At 43.0% G+C, this 22027-nt stretch overlaps 1 long non-coding RNA gene across 2 annotated transcripts in view; it reads right to left on the reverse strand.

Moving 5' to 3' along the window:
• The window catches only part of LOC130190478 (uncharacterized), a 77215-nt gene that overhangs the window by 19627 nt on the left and 35561 nt on the right, over positions 1-22027 (reverse strand). Inside the window, exons 3-4 of one of the 2 annotated variants that reach the window (XR_008830975.1) lie at positions 20835-21080; positions 19839-20754 (exon numbers count right to left, since the gene is read on the reverse strand). This is a non-coding gene — a long non-coding RNA (uncharacterized LOC130190478). Of the gene's footprint in view, positions 1-19838; positions 21081-22027 lie in introns of both variants that reach the window. The other variant, XR_008830974.1, reaches the window with a different exon arrangement.

Raw genomic sequence — 22027 nt, forward strand, 5'->3', positions numbered from 1 at the left:
GCTTCCCTTTTTAGACCTGGAGATTGCCCGTCTGTAAAAGCGATGACAGCATCCCCATGAGCCTTAGCTGTGAAGTGATAATTGCCGACATGGTAAACATCCTACCTGCTACAGCAGCCTCTCACGCCTCTCGCTCTGCATTACAAACAGGGACCGTGTGAACAACACATCGTCTTTTTGACAGTTCAATTGTTTAAATGTTAAACAACTGCAATGAGTATTTGTGTTTACACCGTGACCACGAAGGCAATCTGATGTCTTTATCCTTAACCGAATCAAAGTAAACAGCAGCACGAGCTTCCTCCTTTGGCTCTTACTGGTTTAGTGAGCCTGTCTGAAAAATACTTTTAAAAAAATTAAACTATGCTATGATATAACTTAAAAAGATCAGCCACTCGCCATGCACTAATGAAACCACAACTACATCACATGTTTTTTGAGCCCCTCCTACAGACTGTATGAACATGTGAGGAACAGCGAGAGCCAGATGAGGGCACCAGAGTCACCACAACACCCCCGGTGGTGGTCTAGCACACTGTGACCTGAGCTGACCTGGTTCCCTGCACAGAGCCGAGCAGCACTGAGCAGCACAGAGCCGAGCAGCACTGAGCATCACAGATGGATCAAATCAAACACACGCTTGTGTTATGAGGCCGACTCCCTGGAGGTTGATTTCATATATTGAGCAATAGAATTCCCCACAAGAATGCACATTCCCGCAGACGTGCACTTATATAACGCCCTTATATGTGTGTTTCCCACACCGTGGTGCGGGGGTGGGGGTGGGGGGGGCCGTTGGACCTCTTTGGTCCAAAGGTCTGATCCAGTCTGTTGATTTTAATAAACATTATCTTTTCATTTTAAAAGGTTTACTTTCTATCTGCCAGTTTGATTTCTGCAAACAACGTGCTTTTAAACCCAGTGGCAGAAAAACAACCAGCTGAGCTCCACTTCTCCATCTGTGACAGTAGATGGCATCAGAGTGTGTGCGATCACACACACACACACACACACACACACACACACACATACACAAACACACGCACTCACTCTCGTCTGTCTCCATGTGTCAGCCCTCTGGTAGCTCTTTTTATTTTGTACATATGTACAAAATAAAAAGAGCTACCAGAGGGCTGACACATGGAGACAGACGAGAGTGTGTGTGTGAAAAAAATAAAATATATATATATATATATGTGTGTGTCTGGAGGTGATGTGAAGTTCAACTCAACACACAACCCGCTGCGGCTCGGTGACGACATACAGATCAATGCCATGTTCATTAACTGCAGACGGACCAGTTTGTTCACTCCAATGTGTACATACTGATCCAGTCCGTCTGGAACAGGGCTCGGCAATTAAGAAGTCATTATATATGGGTGTACACACACACACACACACACACACACACACACACACACACACACACACACACACACACACACACACACACACACACACACACACACACACACACACACACACGCACACGCACACACACACGCACACACACACGCACACACACACGCTTCTGCCCCAGAGTAGGATGACTTGGATGGCTTCCAAGCTGATTAGATGGAGAGAGGAAGCAGCACAGCATGATCAAAGATCTGTTTCCCTCCCTCCCTCCCTCCCTCCCTCCCTCCCTCTCCTTCCTCCCAATTGATCACTTGGTCGGGCTCTGTCGTGACATTGGCAAAATCAGCAGGGGAAGAAAAAAAAGAAAATGGATATATTCATATAGTCAGCGCACACAGAGAGCTGCAGCGGCCAAAAGGATTCTCATCTCAGACTAATGCTTGACACTAAACTTTGCTCGGTGGAGGGGAGGAGAGGAGGGGAGGAGGAGGGGAGGAGAGGAGGAGGGGAGGAGGGGGTTATGCTATCAACAAGTGCACGTCCTTGGTTCTACAATGAACTTCACAGCGAAAAACTTTTCGATGAACAGCGTTGCTGTTGTGTGAAAGAAGTCAAAGCAGCTACCTGCTCGTCAAGGTCCGTTAGGCGGCTCTTCTTATTCTATTCCGGAACAACAACTCAAATGGTCCGACATTAAAAAAAGGGCAACAAGCTGGTGTTTTTGCCCCCCCCCCCTGTCTGAGCAGCGCTGTAGCAGCCGACATCTGGATGTTTACAGTTCGCCGGATGCATGTTTAACATGAGCGGCCTGGAGATAATCCAGGACCGGGCACCGTACTGTACACGGTACACCGTGCATTATATCTGGAGCCGAAATCTGACGGGTCGGCGGGGGCTGCAGGTCGGACTTAGCGGGCGAAGCCAGGTCCCGAAGATTAGGCCCTTCCGGGCAAAGATGATTTTATCAGTGCAAATGAGCTAATGACCGAGTGGGAGCCTGTTTATTCAACCGGCCCCCGGGTCACACGGTGCACGGACGCTGAGAGAGACAAGCAGGGTGCACTGTGGGCCGCGGCTACCTTGTGATGGACGGGTCGGCACCACGGCGTTAACCGGGTTTTGGTCTCAAAACTTCAAACCTATCACGGGGGGGTGTTCCGTTCACGGCAGGAAATTGGAACATTTTGGTCGCCTAAAAATAACAGAAAAAAAACACAACTTTATGAATGCCGAGGATGCTCGTATTTTTCTCCTGGATGGTTTGTCGGGGATCGGTTCGCTAATACGGTCACCATGACAACTCTGTACATCATCCCGCTGCTCCCCGGTGGCAGAAGGAGACATTCACACACGTCGTGTCATGTCACCGGAACGAAGAATCAAATCAAGGCTCGAGGTCAAGGAGACGTTTCCAGATGTTTCAGCTGCATCGCTCACAATTTAGAGGAGAGTTTGTCAAGATGAGTGCATTTATTTACGCTCTGGTTTTTTTCCTACGCGATCAGAAGGCATTCAACGTGAAGACGCGGACGCTCGGCCCTCAAAGGGAACGAGGCAGGTGCAGCCGCCGCTGGAGGGAGCAGAACTTAGAACTTCGGGAAACAGGAGTGGGAACTTCTTCCGTGCCTCCTCCTCCCAGCCTGTTCTCCCCTCTGAGGCACATTTGTAATTTGTGATATTGGGCTAATCAAAATAAACTGAAATGAATTTGTGTCTTTCTCCCCGGCCCCCGGCCGCGCCGCGTCCTCCTCCGCTCCATTCTTTTTTTTACAGCAATCATCCGCTCTGTGTGCTCATTGTTTCCCCCGCTCTCATTGACGATGTATTCTCTCTGCCAGCGACTGTAATTACCGGCCGCTGAGAGAGAGTGTGCGTGTGCGTGTGTGTGTGTGAGGTGGTGCTTTCAAGTGCGCATTACGTGTGTGTGCATTTCTCAGCGGGCGTGCATATGTAAGTGCATTTATGTGACTTTGTGTCTGTCTGCACACAACTGTGCGCGGACACACACACACACACACGCACGCTATCCCTCTGGTCTGCACGCAAAAGTGCACATGTGTGTGTGTGTGTGTGTTAGTGTGTGGGCGTTATTGAGTGGCTCGTCTCTCTTCTGTAAATTAAAGCTTCACTTTGTAACTGCCTCCTGTCAACCCCACCCCCCTAAATTAAAAAAAGTAAAGAGTGTGAAGTGTGGAGTGGCGGGTGTATTTTAGGCCTTAGTTGGAGTCGGTGGAAACCGAGGAATATTCTCCTTGGGGAAAGTTGATGTTCCACAATATTTATCCAGCTATTTATCCTGTCGCTCACCACCCCCCCTCTCACTGTGCCCCCTCCCCTTGCAAACCATTTTTTATTTGCGAAATAAAAAAAGTTCAAAGCTGAAATATTGCGTTTGCACGCCGATGGTTGAAACGTTGACGTAAACCGCGAGGAAAGGTGCGTTCACACCAAAAGGGGAATTTTTTTTTCGCTCGACTGAATCCCATGAAAAGTCAACATACAGACACGTGTGGCTGCGATAGACGCGATATTTTCCCGGGCGGCGCGTTTGGGGCGCGATGTGGGCGACGCGATGTGGGCGATGCGTTTTCAGCTGCACAATTTTCGCCCATAGTTGAAATATTTCCACTTTGAGGCGGTCATCTCGCAACTCGGGCCAATCGGCTCTTGAGCTCCGCTCTCGTAGCGCTGGAAGCGGAAGTCTTCCAGACGTAACAGTAACTTCATCGGAGAAAGTGACCGAGCTGAGCGAGCCTACGGGTGATGTCATGAACCCAAACACGAGGGCGTTAGTGTGTGAGACGTCCATGACAAATATAAAGCAGAACTAGTGGTTAGTTATTCTGGTGGATGAAGGAGATGATAACGGTCTTTACGGAGGCGAGACACGGAGATAAGCCCCGCCCCTCGCAGAGCGTCTGGACGCTTATGATCTGAACACGGTGAATGGTCGAGCGAGTAAACTCACGCGTTTTTGGCGACGCGAAAAATAGTTTTGTCACATAAATCCTGATGTGTGTGAAGCATGTGACGAGATGCCAAATGGCAGCGGATAGACCCATCATGTCCATGGGGCGCGATGAAGAAACATCAAATGAACATAAATCCCCCCCCCACCACATTTGTTTGAGGTGTGATGAATCAACCAACTGGAGGACCAGCGCCACGAGTCTTTTCTCTCTCGATGAACAAACTCACTCCATTTCTATCAAAGTCATTGAGGAAACGGTCAAATTAATTTATTTTCAAATATTTTGTTCTTCTTCTGGTACTTTGAGTGACGTTTGCTTTGAGTTGGAATGTGGTTTGTGCAGCAGCTAACTGCCTGAGCTACGCTTCCATAAACACGTCAGCCAGGAGCCTCGAGTTATTAGAGAAGCCTTACAGAGAGACGCCAGCTGCTTTCAACACACGCTCATTTGTTCCCAAAGTAGTCTGAACTGAAAAGTAGTCTAAACTCAAAGTACTCTAAAGTAGTCTAAACTCAGAGTAGTCTAAAGTAGTCTAAACTCAAAGCAGTCTAAAGTAGTCTAAACTCAAAGCAGCCTAAAGTAGCATAAACTCAAAGCAGCCTAAAGTAGTCTAAACTCCGAGTCGTCTAAACTCAAAGTACTCTAAAGTAGTCTAAACTCAAAGTACTCTAAAGTAGTCTTAACTCAAAGTACTCTAAAGTAGTCTAAACTCAAAGCAGTCTAAAGTAGTCTAAACTCAAAGCAGTCTAAAGTAGTCTAAACTCAGAGCAGTCTAAAGTAGTCTAAACTCAAAGCAGTCTAAAGTAGTCTAAACTCACAGTACTCTAAAGTAGTCTAAACTCAAAGTAGTCTAAACTCAAAGTACTCTAAAGTAGTCTAAACTCAAAGTACTCTAAAGTAGTCTAAACTCAAAGCAGTCTAAAGTAGTCTAAACTCAAAGCAGTCTAAACTCAAAGCAGTCTAAAGCAGTCTAAACTCAAAGCAGTCTAAAGCAGTCTAAACTCAAAGCAGTCTAAACTCAAAGCAGTCTAAAGTAGTCTAAACTCAAAGCAGTCTAAAGTAGTCTAAACTCAAAGCAGTCTAAAGTAGTCTAAACTCAAAGCAGCCTAAACTCAAAGCAGTCTAAAGTAGTCTAAACTCAAAGCAGTCTAAAGTAGTCTCAACTCAAAGCAGTCTAAATTCGTCTAAACTCAAAGCAGTCTAAAGTAGTCTAAACTCAAAGCAGTCTAAAGTAGTCTAAACTCAAAGCAGTCTAAAGTCGTCTAAACTCAAAGCAGTCTAAAGTAGTCTCAACTCAAAGCAGTCTAAAGTAGTCTAAACTCAAAGCAGTCTAAAGTAGTCTAAACTCAAAGCAGTCTAAAGTAGTCTAAACTCAAAGCAGTCTAAAGTCATCTAAACTCAAAGCAGCCTAAAGTAGTCTAAACTCAAAGCAGTCTAAAGTCGTCTAAACTCAAAGCAGTCTAAAGTCGTCTAAACTCAAAGCAGCCTAAAGTAGTCTAAACTCAAAGCAGTCTAAAGTCGTCTAAACTCAAAGCAGTCTAAAGTCGTCTAAACTCAAAGCAGTCTAAAGTAGTCTAAACTCAAAGCAGCCTAAAGTAGTCTAAACTCAAAGCAGTCTAAAGTCGTCTAAACTCAAAGCAGTCTAAAGTCGTCTAAACTCAAAGCAGCCTAAAGTAGTCTAAACTCAAAGCAGTCTAAAGTCGTCTAAACTCAAAGCAGTCTAAAGTCGTCTAAACTCAAAGCAGTCTAAAGTAGTCTCAACTCAAAGCAGTCTAAAGTAGTCTAAACTCAAAGCAGTCTAAAGTCGTCTAAACTCAAAGCAGCCTAAAGTAGTCTAAACTCAAAGCAGTCTAAAGTCGTCTAAACTCAAAGCAGTCTAAAGTCGTCTAAACTCAAAGCAGTCTAAAGTAGTCTAAATTCAAAGCAGTCTAAAGTCGTCTAAACTCAAAGCAGTCTAAAGTAGTCTAAACTCAAAGCAGTCTAAAGTCGTCTAAACTCAAAGCAGTCTAAAGTAGTCTCATCTGATAAAAGAAGCATTTGAAAACCAGTCGATAAATCGATGAAAATAGACCCAAAACATTTTGGGCCGACAGCTGATCCAAAGTGAGACTTTCAAGCTCAGCTTTGAAGCCACGAAAAGAGAAGTTAAAAAGCTCAAAGACATTTATACATCCACCATCAGCTGATCATGTGATGGGACGAAGAAGAAGACTGAGAAGAAGAAGAAGACTTAGAAGAAGTAGAGGAAGAAGACTAAGAAGAAGAAGAGGAAGAAGACCAAGAAGAAGAAGGCTAAGAAGAAGTATAGGAAGAAGAAGACTAAGGTTAAGAGGAAGAATGAGACTGAGATAAAGAAGAGGAAGAAGATTAAGAAGAAGACTAAGAAGAAGAAGAAGAAGAAGACTAAGGTTAAGAGGAAGAATGAGACTGAGATAAAGAAGAGGAAGAAGATTAAGAAGAAGACTAAGAAGAAGAAGAAGAATACTAAGGAGAAGATGAGGAAGAAGACTAAGAAGAAGTGGAAGAAGACTAAGAAGAAGAAGACTAAGGTTAAGAGGAAGAATGAGACTAAGATAAAAAAGAGGAAGAAGACTAAGAAGAAGACTAAGATAAAGTAGAGGAAGAAGATTAAGAAAAAGACTAAGAAGAAGACTAAGAAGAATAAGAGGAAGAAGACGAAGACTAAGGTTAGGAGGAAGAATGAGACTTGGATAAAGAAGAGGAAGAAGACTAAGCAGAAGAAGAGGACTAAGAAAGAGGAAGAAGACTAAGAAGAAGAAGACTAAGATAAAGAAGAGGAAGAAGATTAAGAGGAAGACTAAGAAGAAGAAGTCTATAAAGAAGAAGAAGACTAAGAAGAAGAAGAAGGAGATTAAACCAGCCTGTTATCCTTTCTCGAGAGGCACAGCGGCACGTCGGCGAGCTGCCAAGGCGCTCGTCTCCGAGTTAATAAATTAAACAAAGCACGGGGGGGGTGTATTCTCTTGATGCTGCACACAGTTGAAAGTCGAGTTACCACGCCGCCCAGCAGCCGCCGCCTGCCCGTTGCATCCTATCGGACGTGTCGTGATTAGTGGACATGAATTATTGATTGGCCCGTTGGAGTCACTTTTACGACCCGAAGCCTGGCGTCGGAACTAGTTTCCTCAACTTGATTTTTTTATGGATGTCAGCATGAATTATAATGTTGCAAGTGTTTAAGCGAGTGAGCTATACTTTCTTATTTACATTTTGGCACCATTAAATACGCCAAATAGAGATATCGGCAGTTCCTGTTAGCGATGTGCTCACAGATGAACAATAACTATGGTTTCCATAAAAGCACCCAATTCAAATGAGGAGGAAATAAAGACTATTTTTATACACAATGTTTAGGTCATTTGAGAGTAGGTGTTAGGGTGTTAAACAGGTTATAATTCCCTTTATGCCATATATTGCTGTGAACACATCTTCAGACAGCTGGTTTATTCAAGTTGATCACCAACATTTTTTTATTTAAAAAAAGATTACCGTCTCAACACCATTTTAGGTTATTTGAAGAGAACTATTTAAGGAAATGGTTCTTTAACCCTTTATAGGACCCTCATGCTTTGACATTCAAAATGTCAACACTGCAGTGCTATCAGAGGACATAACAATACTGTTTTACTGTTGTGACATACACAAATAAATATTGTTTTTAGGTAGAAAATCAACATCAACGAAGTTACTATATATGGTTCCTCGACCGATAAAGGGCTAAAGAACCCTGGTTGAAAGGTTCTTTGTGGAACCAGAAATAGTGCCTTAAATAACCATTTTTTAAGGTTCTTTGAGACACCTTTACAGGTTCTTTGAAGACCTCTTTAATGAAATGGTTCTTTAAAGAACCTCATGTAAGTCTATGGAACCTCTGCGCGTTAGCCATTAGCAGTATAGCTAACGTCACAAGCTCTCTCAGCGTAGTGTCATCAGCGTATTAGCGACTAAAAGGCATATTTTTAAGGAGTGTCGGCTGAGAACGGTCACTTCCTTTCCCAATGTGATTGCTGGACTGTGTAGTTATAACACATTTTTACATTTAATGCTTGATGATGGATCAGCAGCGGTCTCGCCAAGTTCTGAAAGAACGTCTTATCTCCGATTTTAAGGCAGACTTGTGACTTTCTCTTTTGCAATGGACATGAGAAGACAACAAGATATAGTAGCAGCTCAAATGTTTTACTTTAATACATTATTATGGTGTATTAAACTTTTAAATGTGGGTAAAAATGTGCCGTTTCTATGTTGAAAACTGTATTTTTCATAGACTGTATGAAATGTTTGTTTTTTTGACAAATTGTGAATAATACAAATAATGAGGGGTATGTATCGTTTGGGGTTTTTCCGATACCGATGCTAAACCGGTACTTTTAAAACGATACCGGTGCCGAAACGGTACCCGAATCGATACTTACAAAAATAATAAAAAGCACAAAAACGACAATAACGACATTAATTAAAACCTCTTCGTCCTCATTCCGTGTAAAAGCCCTTTTCATGGCCGCAGTAACAAAAAACGGACATCAGACTGTCGCGCTCGTTGCTGGCGCTCAAAGATCGTAGCTAGCGCGAGCTACGAGCTAGCTACAAGCTAGCTTAAACATGGTTAAGTTGGAGGCGTTCCCAACCTCTACACAAAACAATTTTGCTGCGTTTGCTGCATGTCGCATTGTTAAAATCGTTTTGGGAGAAATACTGCTACACTTTTGACCGTTTACCTTTCTAGCTAGCTACTGTAGCTTTATAAATGATAAGGCGGAGTCACCAGAGAAGTCCAACAAAATAGTTTTTTTCAATTTCAATCTGCTCAGGCACCGAAAGGAAGCACGGGAATGTGCGTTGCGTTTCGGTCGGGTCGGTACCGGTCATATAGAACCGGATTTCGGTACCCAACCCTACAAATAATCCATAGCTGCTGGTTTAATTTAGAAAATAAATGTATTCGCTCCCCTCCAGCGGCTTGAGGCGCTGCATGGACACAGGTGAGTGTTGAACACTCTGAATTATATATATACACACTATGTGTATACATATATATACATATATGTATATGTATATACAGGTATGTGTATATATACACATTACGCCAAACACAAAACCGTTTTTCTTTGCGGCACAAAAATGACCGACCGTCTCAAATCAAAGCGCCACAGCTTTCTCCCCCTTCTGTCTCCATATCTCTGCAATCTCTCATCCTCCACCCCCCCCCCCCCCACTCTCCTTCTGTAACGATCAGCCGCGCTGCCAAGAATGTGAGTCTGCCACGGTTGACCTTCCTTTCGCCTCCCCTCTCCTGTTTATGTGGATGTGTAAGAATGACACACACACACACACACACACACACACACACACACCCTCATCTTTCTGTCCACCGTTGGTGTTATTCATTCAGCAGAAGCTGAAGCTGCATAATCGACCCTGCTGCTGGAAACATGTAGGAACAATCAGAATCTGATACCCGGTCAGGAGCAAAAAGAGGGCGGAGCTACGGGATGACTAACTCAGCTGCGTTGCCGAACTGCAAACAATTGTTTGTTTTTTTCTTCATCTTTTCTGCAGCACTTTTACAGTTTTAGATCGTTTCGCTCACGGAGATCTCTTCAAGAGACGCCGTCGCGTCTGGCTCAAACTCATGACGGAGACGGCTGCTTTTGAAAGTATGATTGTCGGGGTGAAGAATAGTTCAAGCCAAACTGACCAAGCATGGAAAAGTCTGATGGCTTTTATTACAAATTAGAGGAGGGGTCAAATACTCAGGGGTCAGATTTGGATTTTGAGGGGATTTCAAATACAGATGCAGGGTGGTGTGTACACACTTACAAGTAAAAGATAATTAAGGGGGTGCCGGAGTTGTTTTTTTGTTGTTCTTGTCTTTTAAAAAAAAAATTATTGTTGTGTTTTTTTTGGAGGGTGGGGAGGGTATGTGTGTGTGTATGTGTATATATGTGTGTGTATGTATGCGTGTGTATATGTATGTGTGTAAATGTATATATATGTATGTGTGTGTGTGTATGCGTGTGTATATGTATGTGTGTATATGTATGTATATAGAATTATTAATCCCCAAGGGAAATTCTTCTTCTTTTAACCATCCTTAGTTATTATTAAGCAGTGGTGGTCTGTGATGCGCCGAGGAAGCAACTGGGTCAGTGCCTTGCTCTCAAGGACACTTCACTTGCAACTGGAGGGAGGAGAGCCAACCCACAACCCTGCGGTTGCAGGACGGCCCTCTTACCCATATGTGTGTGTATGTATGCGTGTGTATATGTATGTGTGTATATGTATATATATGTATGTATATGTGTGTGTGTGTATGGGTGTAGGGGTATGTATATGTGTGTATATATACGTTTATGTTTATGTCTGACATTTTTGTACTTGTTTTATATTTATATCACTAAACAAATAAAAAATTTAAGTGACAAAAAAAAAGCGAAGCGCGGAGGGAAGATGTTGACGTTAATTCCCGCTGCCACTCGTTTCAGGGCTTCATGTTCACTCTGTCGTTGGCAGGTTGACAGGCAGACGCTATTTTGAGCTTTTCTTAAAAAAGGCCCCAATGGGATCTATTAGCAGGAATATAATATTCATAACTATTAGTTTTAGAATCACCTGAAACTGAGACGAGTATTGGAGGCTTAGAAGGAGCCCTGGTCCTCTATCGAGGAGCCGCCGTGTTTCTACAGTAGCCCAGAAGGGACAAAACACTGAGGAAGGCATTTTGCACACCGTCCTCATGTGGAAATGAGTCCACCCGGTTTAAAAAGCACAACGACTCGCTCTGAAAGAATTTGAAAGGTGAAATAAATTATGCGAATAAAAACAAAAAACTAAAAAACTTTGTAAAAATGTAAAAAGGAGGATCCTATTCCCCTTCTCCTGACTTCCTGTTTGTTTGCGTACTGCCGAAAACCAGACCACCTGTGGAGGAGGTCAACTACACCGTCACTTTCACTCCGTCGCATCTTTAACCGAATCTATTCCAGGAGCTCCATGACCCCGAGGACACGGCGTTTGGTGGTGGAGATAAAAACCCGGGACTTCTCCGTCATTGGATGGATTTAATAATCTCAGAGACCAGCCTCCCTTCCTCTGACCCCCCATCCCTCTACTAATCCTTTTCTTATATATATATAACCTGCTACGACTTCTCTGAGCTCCTCCATCCGAGTTGTGATATTATCAGTTTATGTCACCGTCAAAAAAAATCCCATCGCCGTTGGAATTGCAAAACCCGAATCCCAACGCCGGATTTCTCCTGCCGTCGTCTCAAATGGACGTGAGCTTCTCTCGTTGACCTTTCCGTCTTCAGCCGCTATCGGATGTACGCGTCTTGTGTTTCGGAGTGGATGGAGGACTTGAAACCCACCGGGAAGACGACCTTAGCGAGTTTCGTCCCATTTAGAACCGGGTGCGCATGCGCCTCTTGTGGCCAAAGTTAGTATGGCACCACATCTGTTTCCACGGATAAAACATAAATAAAGTAAGGAATTAAGAAAGACAATCCTGGAAATGTTCCGTTCAACTGTTCCTAAGTTGTAAAACACATTAGAGAAAACGCTTTAGATCATTGAGAGAGAATAGACCATCACAATTGGCTCCTCAGGGGTTCCGTACGTTGTCTTTGTTATTGCCCATTGAAGTGTGGGGTGTAAATATACAATTATTCCATGCAGTCTCCAAATATTGTAAATCATTTCAATTTATTTCTCCGCTCCACTTTCACACCCTGCCTATACGACCTTCTGTTCTACAGATTGTAAACAGCGGCCATCTGTTAAGATCATAAATCTGTCAAGCGGGAGACAACTGTGGGATATTTAATACGCTGTTTCTTTATGTTCACAGGTTTAATTTCTGCATATTTCAGATGTTTTATGTTCAGTGAGTATTTCTCGGCCCCCTTGCCTTGACTAATGTTATGAATCCTGTAATGCATATATTCTGCTGATTTAACTTCAGTTTCAAACACTCTCAAACCTGAATTTATGCAAATTAGCTGCCATTCAGATTTTTTAAAAAGGGGTGATTTCTTTTTTTTTTTAGTTAGCAATATTTCATATTTTGTCGGCATTATTTCTCAAGAGATTGCCATTTCTCACATGAAAAAGCTTAATTATGCAAAGTAAAATAAAGAGCTCAGAGGAAACTGCTACAAAAAAAGCTTAGTGCTAATTGTGATGGATCACGCAGCTCGGGCAAATTAAATTAAAGGGTTGGAAGTTGTTTATCATAATTTGTAAGAATAGAAAGCTGCTTTTTTGTAAAAGGGAGGGGGGGGGGGGGAAACACTTCTACCGTGGGACGATCTGGAGAGAATAATAAAGAGGTGATTTGATGAGAAGAGGATTTAACTTCTAAATTCTAGACTAAACTAAATCATGAGCGCAACCACAAGGTTCTTGAACATTGCGTTAAATCACCCCAGATACAAGCTGCCGTGTGATTGGACGACAACTTTGACTCTTGATGAACAAATGTGTGTCTAGTTTGTTGTGTACACACGTATACAACAGACTGATTTCAATTTTTCCCCCTCATTATATTTAATTTGGGGCGAACAAGCTCTTCTCTGCAAGACAGCTTCTCTATCCGAGCGAAAATTAGACGCCGTTTTTTTCCGAGGGTTCTGAAACTGATTCTGATTTCATGTGTCACCATTGTCCTCGGAGTGTCCGTGATAATACATCCAGGTGCTCAGGGGAGCGACCAGTCGGACTCAAAATAACCTCAAACACACGTGTGGCATTCCCTCTGCAACGTCTGGCCGGCTGACATCAACGTTGGGACCGACCGCTTCGTGAGCTCCAATTATGCTGCGTGCCGCGTTTCCATTAATAAGATTAAAGAACAACTTTAATCCAGAGAGCCGAGGGGGCATTAAGCACACGTTAGTCAAATGATATGATATTAGGAGTCACGTGTGAAAACAAGTAAACTTTAGGTGGAAGTTGTCGAGCAGTGTTGATCGTGTGTGTTCAACCGACGTCTGAGACCTGCACACACGGGCCGTCGTATGTCCTTATAGTGCATTGACTGAAAGCAGCAGGTTGACAGATGCAAGGGGGGGGGGGGGGGTAAGGGGTTATGGATATGTGACACTGCAGGAATCGGCGGGCAGGAGATTGACCGGTCAACCCTGAGTAGCTGGATATAAACGGGAGCTTCTGCACAGGAGGACGTGGGGGCGGATGGAGTCATATCACAGAGACCTGCAGAGAGGAGCCCGTAGAGACGGGCTGGCAGGTGGGTTCAGTGATTTAAAAAGATCATGCTATTTATATATATACACATACATACATATTAATATATACATATATTATATATACATATTAATATATATATATTATATATATATATATAAATATTGTATATATTAATATATATATAAATAATGTTTATATATATATGTACATACAAATTAATATATATATTATATATATATTTTATATATATATTTTATATGTATATATATATATATATAATCTATAAAAATAGAGATTTGTTTCTCTAAATTTTTTATTAAAGCTGCACAATATGTTTTCCGACAATTTACCTTTTATACATTTTACATATATAAATATATAATATATTCATAATATATATATAATATATAAATATATCTAAAAATATATTATATATTTAAATATGTAAAAGACATTTACATATATAAAAAGGTCAATTGTCAGAAAAGTTATTGTGCGGCCTTAATACAAAATTATCGAAAAAGGAATCTGCGTGGCGTCGCAGCACGCTGTGCGGCACCACGCTGTGCGGCACCACGCTGTGCGGCGCCACGCCGGGGCGTGACCTTTAGCTTCTTCACACTTGTCCCTTGGGCAAGGAGCTGAATTGTTTCAATCGGCCAAAACGAGAGATCGATTCATTAAGACAATCGATTTAATGACTTGAACCAAAACACAAAAAAACCGCTTCATCTACAGAGCGCTACGCTGCTGGCTCCAGTCTGTGGCGTACGTGCTCGTGGGCGAGCTGAACCCAAGTCCTCAGGTGACTCTCGCTCCCAGGGTCGAGAAGCTCACGGTCAAAGTCGAGATGAAATAACCAAAATGCCTTTTGAACCCTTGGACATCACGTCCCCGATCATATCGCGCGCCGATATAACAATATGAAAGGAAGCCCTCAGGAGCGTCATTACTCATTGACTGGCTGTTCTCCACATTTCAGCACTGATACTGAACCACTGAACCATTAACCCTCATGATTATTATATTATCGTGTTGATTGCAGCCACTTCACCAGGTTGCTTCAGTGTCGAGGCGTCGCAGCAGTATTCCTGGACGCTAAATAAACACGAGCATTTCAATGATCCTACAAACTTTAGAGACTTGAATACTTCTGGTTGATAGATTTTTGCTGTATTCACATACAAACATGTGAATATTCATATTGCTACATGTTGTATACGTACTGCATGGTTCATACACATGTTGACCAATGGATTTTCATAACTTTTCCACGACTTTAAACCAAATGTTCATGACTAGGCATATTGTGAAATCTCGGTGGATACATGAAAGTGGATTATCCCTGAGCTACTGTTGCTATGGCCAACACACTTTTCAGTTACGGTGCGTTCACTCGCAGCACGGAAACAATTTAAATTGCGCCGCGAGTACGAGAACTAATATTTTGAGCGTCTTTCTTGTCAAAACATATTAATTATTTCAAAACTCAGCTTAAATGAACTTGTGAATAAAACAAATTTCCGAGACTTTTTCCAAAAGTTTTGTGATAAAAGGACTTTTCCAGGCCTGGAAATAACCATTTAAATATTCCATGACTTTTCCAGGTTTTTCATGACCGAGCTACCACAGCTGTGTAGTCATGACAACCCAGATGACACTAGGATTTAAGTTCCTGGCATTTAACCTTGACTCGTGATTTGCAAAACTGCCCAAAAGCTGCAGCAGTGGCCCTACCCTGCATCGTATCTGCGTCGACGTGCCAGCTCTGGTCGCATGCTGCGACTTCTCCAGTGCTCTTGGTTTACGGGGCGTCCCCCGTCCCTCGACAGGAGGACAGCTGGCCGCTTGGCCTCCGGTCACGGTGGCTGCGGCCGGAACCGAGCCGGCACGTCAACGCCAGCAGACCTGCAGGACGGGACGAGCTGGTGGTGATGAGCCTGAGCCTCTAATCTTACACACATGGATTTCGACCTTGGAACGTGAAGATTAATATTCAGTTGTGAGAAGAAAGTGAAAAGAAAAGGCTCGCTCAAAAGGGATCAACAGGAATCAATGAAGCGCATAGTGCCTGTTTTTTTAGAATTCTTTAAATTTCAAAATTGTATAAAATATAATATATATATATATATTTTATATGTAATATATATATATATTACATATACATACTTTACATATATATATGTTACATATCTACATATATATATGTAACATATATACAGTATATGTAATATATATATATATGTAAATGCTACATATTTTTTTATATATATATATAAATATATATATTAAATATATATTTTACATATATATTATATATATACATTACATATATATATATGTAACATACATATATTTAATATATATATATACGTAACATATATATTACATATATACATATATTTTACATATATATATATGTACCATATGTATATGTAATATATATATATATTATATATGTTACATATATATATTTTACATATATATATTTTACAAATATATACATATATATGTAATATATATATATATATATAAAATATATATATATTTTACATATATATACAGTATATGTAACATATATATATATATATATTACATGTATATATATATTCCATTCCATTATCCATACACACATATATATGTTAAATATAAGTTACATATATATTCTCCTCATATTTTCACAGCTTCGAGAAATACTTTTACATGTCTTCTAAGATGACTTCCTTTTTTTTCCACAGTAAAATGAAATAACGCTCCCCCTCATTCCTGCAAGATATTGGATGTTTTGAGGAGAGAAACAACAAAAACAGTAATAAACCTAGCTGTGAATAAGGACCCCCCCCCCCCCACACACACACACACACTGCAGCATTAAATGCTTCTGAGCAACAACATCTGTATATTTATTGCATTTGTTGCATTGCTACTGCGTCAAAGACTAATGGAGATTATTTAGTTTAATCGCTTGAACAATTCATAGCTACCAGTCACACATGAGCCCCAAATCAACGGCATTGATCGTCTGCCATCCGGCACACTCTTGTCAATCAATGTGGACACACTGATCCGCGTTGGGATTACCAATCACTGCCAACGGGAACGTGTTCGCACTGTTCTGGACCCTCGATGTGCGCACTGAGCGTCCTTGCTGGTTTGTTTTGTTCTCCTTGTTTTTTTTCTCACATTTTCAAGTGCAGGTGGGAAATAATTGGGACACATGGAATTGAGGCCAACCAGATCCAACAGAGGTGTTGGGGATGGGACCCCGTTTGGAAAAGGAGAATAAGGGGATGAACTGATCCGAGACCTCATAGAGCCAGACGGACTGCATCAAGTGGAACAGCATCAACACCCGTCACATTAAATCTGCTTTAATTCAACGGTGTATGGCAATTGGGTGAAAATATCTTTTATCGCCACGGTAACAAAAGTAATCCATGTCATTGTACTGCATAGTGTTAACACATGGTAATGAAACCGTAATATGAGATTCTACCAGTCTTTCTTTTCTTTTTTTAGAGAGAGAGAGAGTCAAGAACATCTGCTAACTTGAAAATCGAGTGAAGGTCAAACATTAGTGCTGATTAAAACACACACACACACATATAATGGGATAATTGGACATAGGGGATTCAGTGGGTGATCGTGTAATATATACAAAAGTATATTAAATGGACCGAGACGTGGTGTGTGTTATTCTTGCATTTCATTATTCCCACATAACTAGTGGCTGTCATCTCGGGGTGCTCTCGCTTTATTGGGCGACAGCAAAGCACGAGCAAAAGAGGGGGAACGAATACAAATAGTCCCGGGGTGAATTACAAAACGTGCATTTCAAAACTGAACGGTCGTCAAAAGGTTTTTTTTTAAGTAAAAAAAAATGGAAACGATTCATACTGGGAGAAAAGGGCTATTTATTCAAAAGGTCTCTCTGCAGGGAATCAAATAATCGTATTTCCCCGTTCAATAAAGACCCGGCGTGAAGCTGGAATATCTTTGCCAACAGACCGAACAGCTGACCTCAGCTTCATAATTAACCCGCCGTATCACCTGCGTCTGTCCGGACTCGGTGGGTTTTCAATGCATCGGACACTCGACAAGTTTTTAACAAACCTGGACATCATACAAACTGGAGGTGAAGAACCAAGCTGATACATACGACTACAAAGCACCGGTGGGTATGGTTCATGTGTCGTACCCTCAGAGAAGTTTGGTCTGGGCAGAGAGTGTTTCACCACCCAGTGGACAGGCGGCTCACACAGCAAGAGAGTCTCTGAGCGCCCGCTGATGACTCATTCAACGCTCGTGTACCTGTGCACATACACAGGGATAATGAGACCTCTCTCTCTCTCTCTCTCTCTCTCTCTCCCTCTCTCTCTCTTCTCTTGGGCCCATGTGTGATTTAATGCCGCAGCCAAACAACTGGGCCACTTACCGATGCATATGTGACCACGTAAAGAGAGAGAAAGAAAAAACACATAAAAAAACACAGCGTGTATTAGCCGGCGATCTGATTGGTCGAGGTGGGACATGCGCTCTTGTGTGCGCCTGGGCCAAAAGGTGGCTTGGGGAAGGGTGCGCGTTGCCGTGGCAACACGAAGCAGAGGGGCGGGGACGAAGTTGTGGCTGCGTCAATGACGGCCGGTGCAACTCCCGCTGATCCACGGAGGAACAGAGGGTGTGTGAGGTAAGACATGTACTGCTGCCGGAGTCACATACACCCCCCCACCACACACACACACTGGGAAGAAATGAGGAGGAATTCCCTAAATGATGGACGGTGGGAATGTTCCCCGTCAGGTCTGTGGGATTATTCCGCTGCAGGTGCAACATGAAAGCCGTTGCTGATGCACTTAGGACGAGGGTTTATCGTGACAGCAGCTGCACTAACTAGATGGGAAACCAAGTCAGAGCCGGCAATATAACAAAATATGAATACCAGCGTTTCCCACACAATGAGATTAGACGTGGGGATTCATGCTATTAGCGCTTTGATTCTACTACTTAAGCACAGCAGTGTTTTCACTGCTGGCATGCTTGGTATAATATATATACATTAATAAATAAATATAAATAAATACATATTATATATAATAAATACATATTATATATAGATAAATATATATATATATATATATATTTTTAATATATATCTATATTAACATATATATATATATATTTATATATATATGGATATATAAATATATATAAATATAAAATATATCTATATTAACATATATCTATATATAATATATATATATATATATATAATATATAAAAAAGAGGGAAAAAAAGGTACAAATCAAGTATTTCATAGTGCCACAGCCAAAATAAATCAACATAAATTGAGGTAATTTCACTAAAGAGTACATCTTTAATGTCCCCGTAGACATTTGTGTGAATTTGTCATAATAAGAAAATGAATTATTGAGTTACGTGACAAGAAAGGTGGCGTTACAATGACCGTTGACCACTAAAATATAATCAGTTCAACATTGAATCCAAGGGGAAGTTTGTGCCAAATTTGCAGGAATTCCCTTAGATATCCCGAGATACCGCACGACCCAAAAACATCATACCACCGGCGAGGAGGAGTTCAGATCCATCTGACATTCGGACATTTCTGTCGTTGGCAAAGCGGTGATGGTAAATGGACTTGCATCGGCATAGCGACCACTCAAAGAGTGTCACGCCAAAGTTCGCCATTCAGCCGTTCACACACAGATGGCAGGGGCGACCATCTTGGGATCAATTTGGGGTCAAGTGTCTAGTGGACATGGACTGGAGGACCCAGGGGTCGAAAAACCGTCAATCTTCCGATTGGCCGACGACCCTCGAAGCTCTCTACCATCTTTGTGCTCGTCAAAAACGCATTTACCACGAACATTATCCGACTCGAAGCCCACATCATATGCAGCCACAAACTTCCCAGAGACTTTTCTTTGCTGAGATGTACAAGATGTACGAATTCTCGCAGGGGTTCATGACCTTTACGACAAAGCTGTCCGTCTCCACTCTGTATCATCTAATGGAGGCAGAAATGCCATTTAAATGTCAGTTAGAGATTCAAAGACCTGGAACGATAAGAGATGGAAAATCTCTTCTTTTCTTTACCTTGTCCTTGTAATCATTAGTATATAATGGCGAAGGATGACAGCGTGGAAAAAAAACCTGAATGTTCTTTACATCCCCTCTAGAGCCTTCTGTTGCTGAGGAGAAGGAACCCGTGAGGAAAAGCACGCTGATCAACAACAAAGTAATAAAGAGATGAGACACTCACCGCTGCATTCTTCTCCGTACTGAACGCCGTCCCCCCTCCTTTTCTTTTCCGCCGTCACACAAAGCGGAGCGCGGTAACTTCTGGACGGTTCACAATGCTCTGCTCTTCATCCGCCACAGAAGAGTTCTTTAGCCTCGATATAGATTTTGCTGTCGCGGCCCCCTTAAGAACTTCTCCTGCTCCGTGGGTGGATTAACGTCTCTCGAGGCTTCATGAGGGTGACACGCACCAGGTGAATGGGGGAACTTTGAGCCTCTCCTGTGATATCCCCCCCCCCCCCCCCCGAAAGGCCTCTTGGGGGCAACGGCTGCCGTATGCTACCGCTTGGACCGCGAGGGTACGATGCGACTTTGCTGGGGAAGCCGATCAAATGGAATTGTTTGCCGCGGCTCCTGAGTCTTCTCTGGAGCCCTGCCTGGCTACTGTTGCTATCCCCCTGCCTCTAAGGCAAAGGGAAGATGCTGAAGGAGAATCTGCTCGTGGGCAAACGGACCCACCGGGCTTGTGAGCTCGTGGGTTTGAGCACCAGGAATGCTGTCGCTGTTCCCTTTGGGTTTCCTTGAGTGAGTGTCTCTGAGGTATGTGGTGTTCCTGCCAGGTGTATTGCACAGAAGGGTGAGGCTATTCTGAGTGTGTAGCTTCCCCCCACCCCCCTCCGTCCAGTAGAGTAACCAACCCAGGCTACAAGTGTGGATCGGTACAGTTGAGGCAGTGAGCAGGTCTGAGCTGGCGAGTGGCGAGAGGTCCGAGGTCGTTGCTGGTCGTCACAGCTGCGGTGAGGAGAGCTCGAGAGGCAATACAGGTTGTCATGGTAACGGCAGCGAGAGGTCACAGGTGTGTTTCGGCCCTGCGTGTTTTCCGGTCACTGGGGGTTGGCCGTTTCGGTAGAGGAGGTAGGCAGTGGGAGAGAAAATCCCTGAGGTAAAATGGAGAAATGCTGCGCAAAGAGACGGAAAGAAATAGAGGAATAGATAACGATTAATAACTTGCTTTTACTTTTCTTTTTTCCCCCCCCGTCTCTATTTCTCTGGGGAGGTAGAAAGCCGGAGAGGTCGTTCTCTCTGATTGGATGAGAGGAGAGGACGGGCGGGAGGCAGCGCTGTGGCAGTCCTGAGCTCTATTCTTCCATCTTGTGTCTTTAGTTGAAGAAAGCTGGTGGTTTGCCCGAGTCCATCTGAAGAAGAAGTCGACGCTTGGCCCCGCCTCTGAGCATGCACAGGTAGGTTTCTTTAGGGGCTCCACCTGTGGGAGATAGAAACATAGACAGGTGAGCATTTTTGACCACGGCACTTAACACTGCAGTTGCTATTATCGTGGGGCTTCACCACGGACGTCCACTTTATGTCTGTGATTCCACTCTCTCGTCATCGTGGAGTTTTTTGGGCTCAGTTTGGTCACTTTAGGACCCGAAAGGTTCTTGAGGCCGAGCTCCCGATTGAGAGGTTAGATGAAGTGCAAGGGAGGAGACTCACGGGGAAGACCCAGAACCACCTGGAGGGTACTACGTATCTCATCGGACCAGGGGTACCGCCGGTGCCCCCGGTGGGATATGGAAGATGCAGCGAGGGAAACGCACATCTGGGCTTCTTCGCCCACAACTGTACGTTTCGCCTCTCGTCCGAAAGGCTTCATCAGTGCCGATAGACTGGGGAGGTTTCGTGAGGTCCCAGAAATGTAAAGCTCCGTCCTATATATATTACGAACATCTTTTAAGATGCCAATAGAGCTTGAATGCAACCTCTGTTGGCAGGATGTTCTGGAACCAGAACAGAAGACGACAGTCTTCAATAACTTAAGGCAAGTCCAGCTGCCCTTGACTTAGCCCAGCTCCATTTGTAAATGGGACCTAAAATACACAGAGTGAAGCTTACAAACCAAACCCACTGCCCCTAACAGCAACACAGGACATGAGGCTCTGCATAATGCAAGAGATCGGACGGAGTTAACACGGGTCGTCCTTCTATCATACTTCCGAGTCACAAGGCGGGCTGTGTGTTGGTCTCCATGAGTGGTGATGCACTTACCGAGGGGCTATGGGGAAATGATGTTGGTTCAGGAGAACATCTGTCAAGCCGTGATGGCTCTCGCTTGCAATTACATGCATACTAATGGTGGATTTATCCTATGACATGCGATTGCTGTCAAAAAGCACGCTGGCCATGTTGCACTAGAAAAGTGATTTGCGATGA

The sequence above is a fragment of the Pseudoliparis swirei genome, chromosome 24 (assembly GCF_029220125.1).
Source record: "Pseudoliparis swirei isolate HS2019 ecotype Mariana Trench chromosome 24, NWPU_hadal_v1, whole genome shotgun sequence".
NCBI lineage: Eukaryota > Metazoa > Chordata > Actinopteri > Perciformes > Liparidae > Pseudoliparis > Pseudoliparis swirei.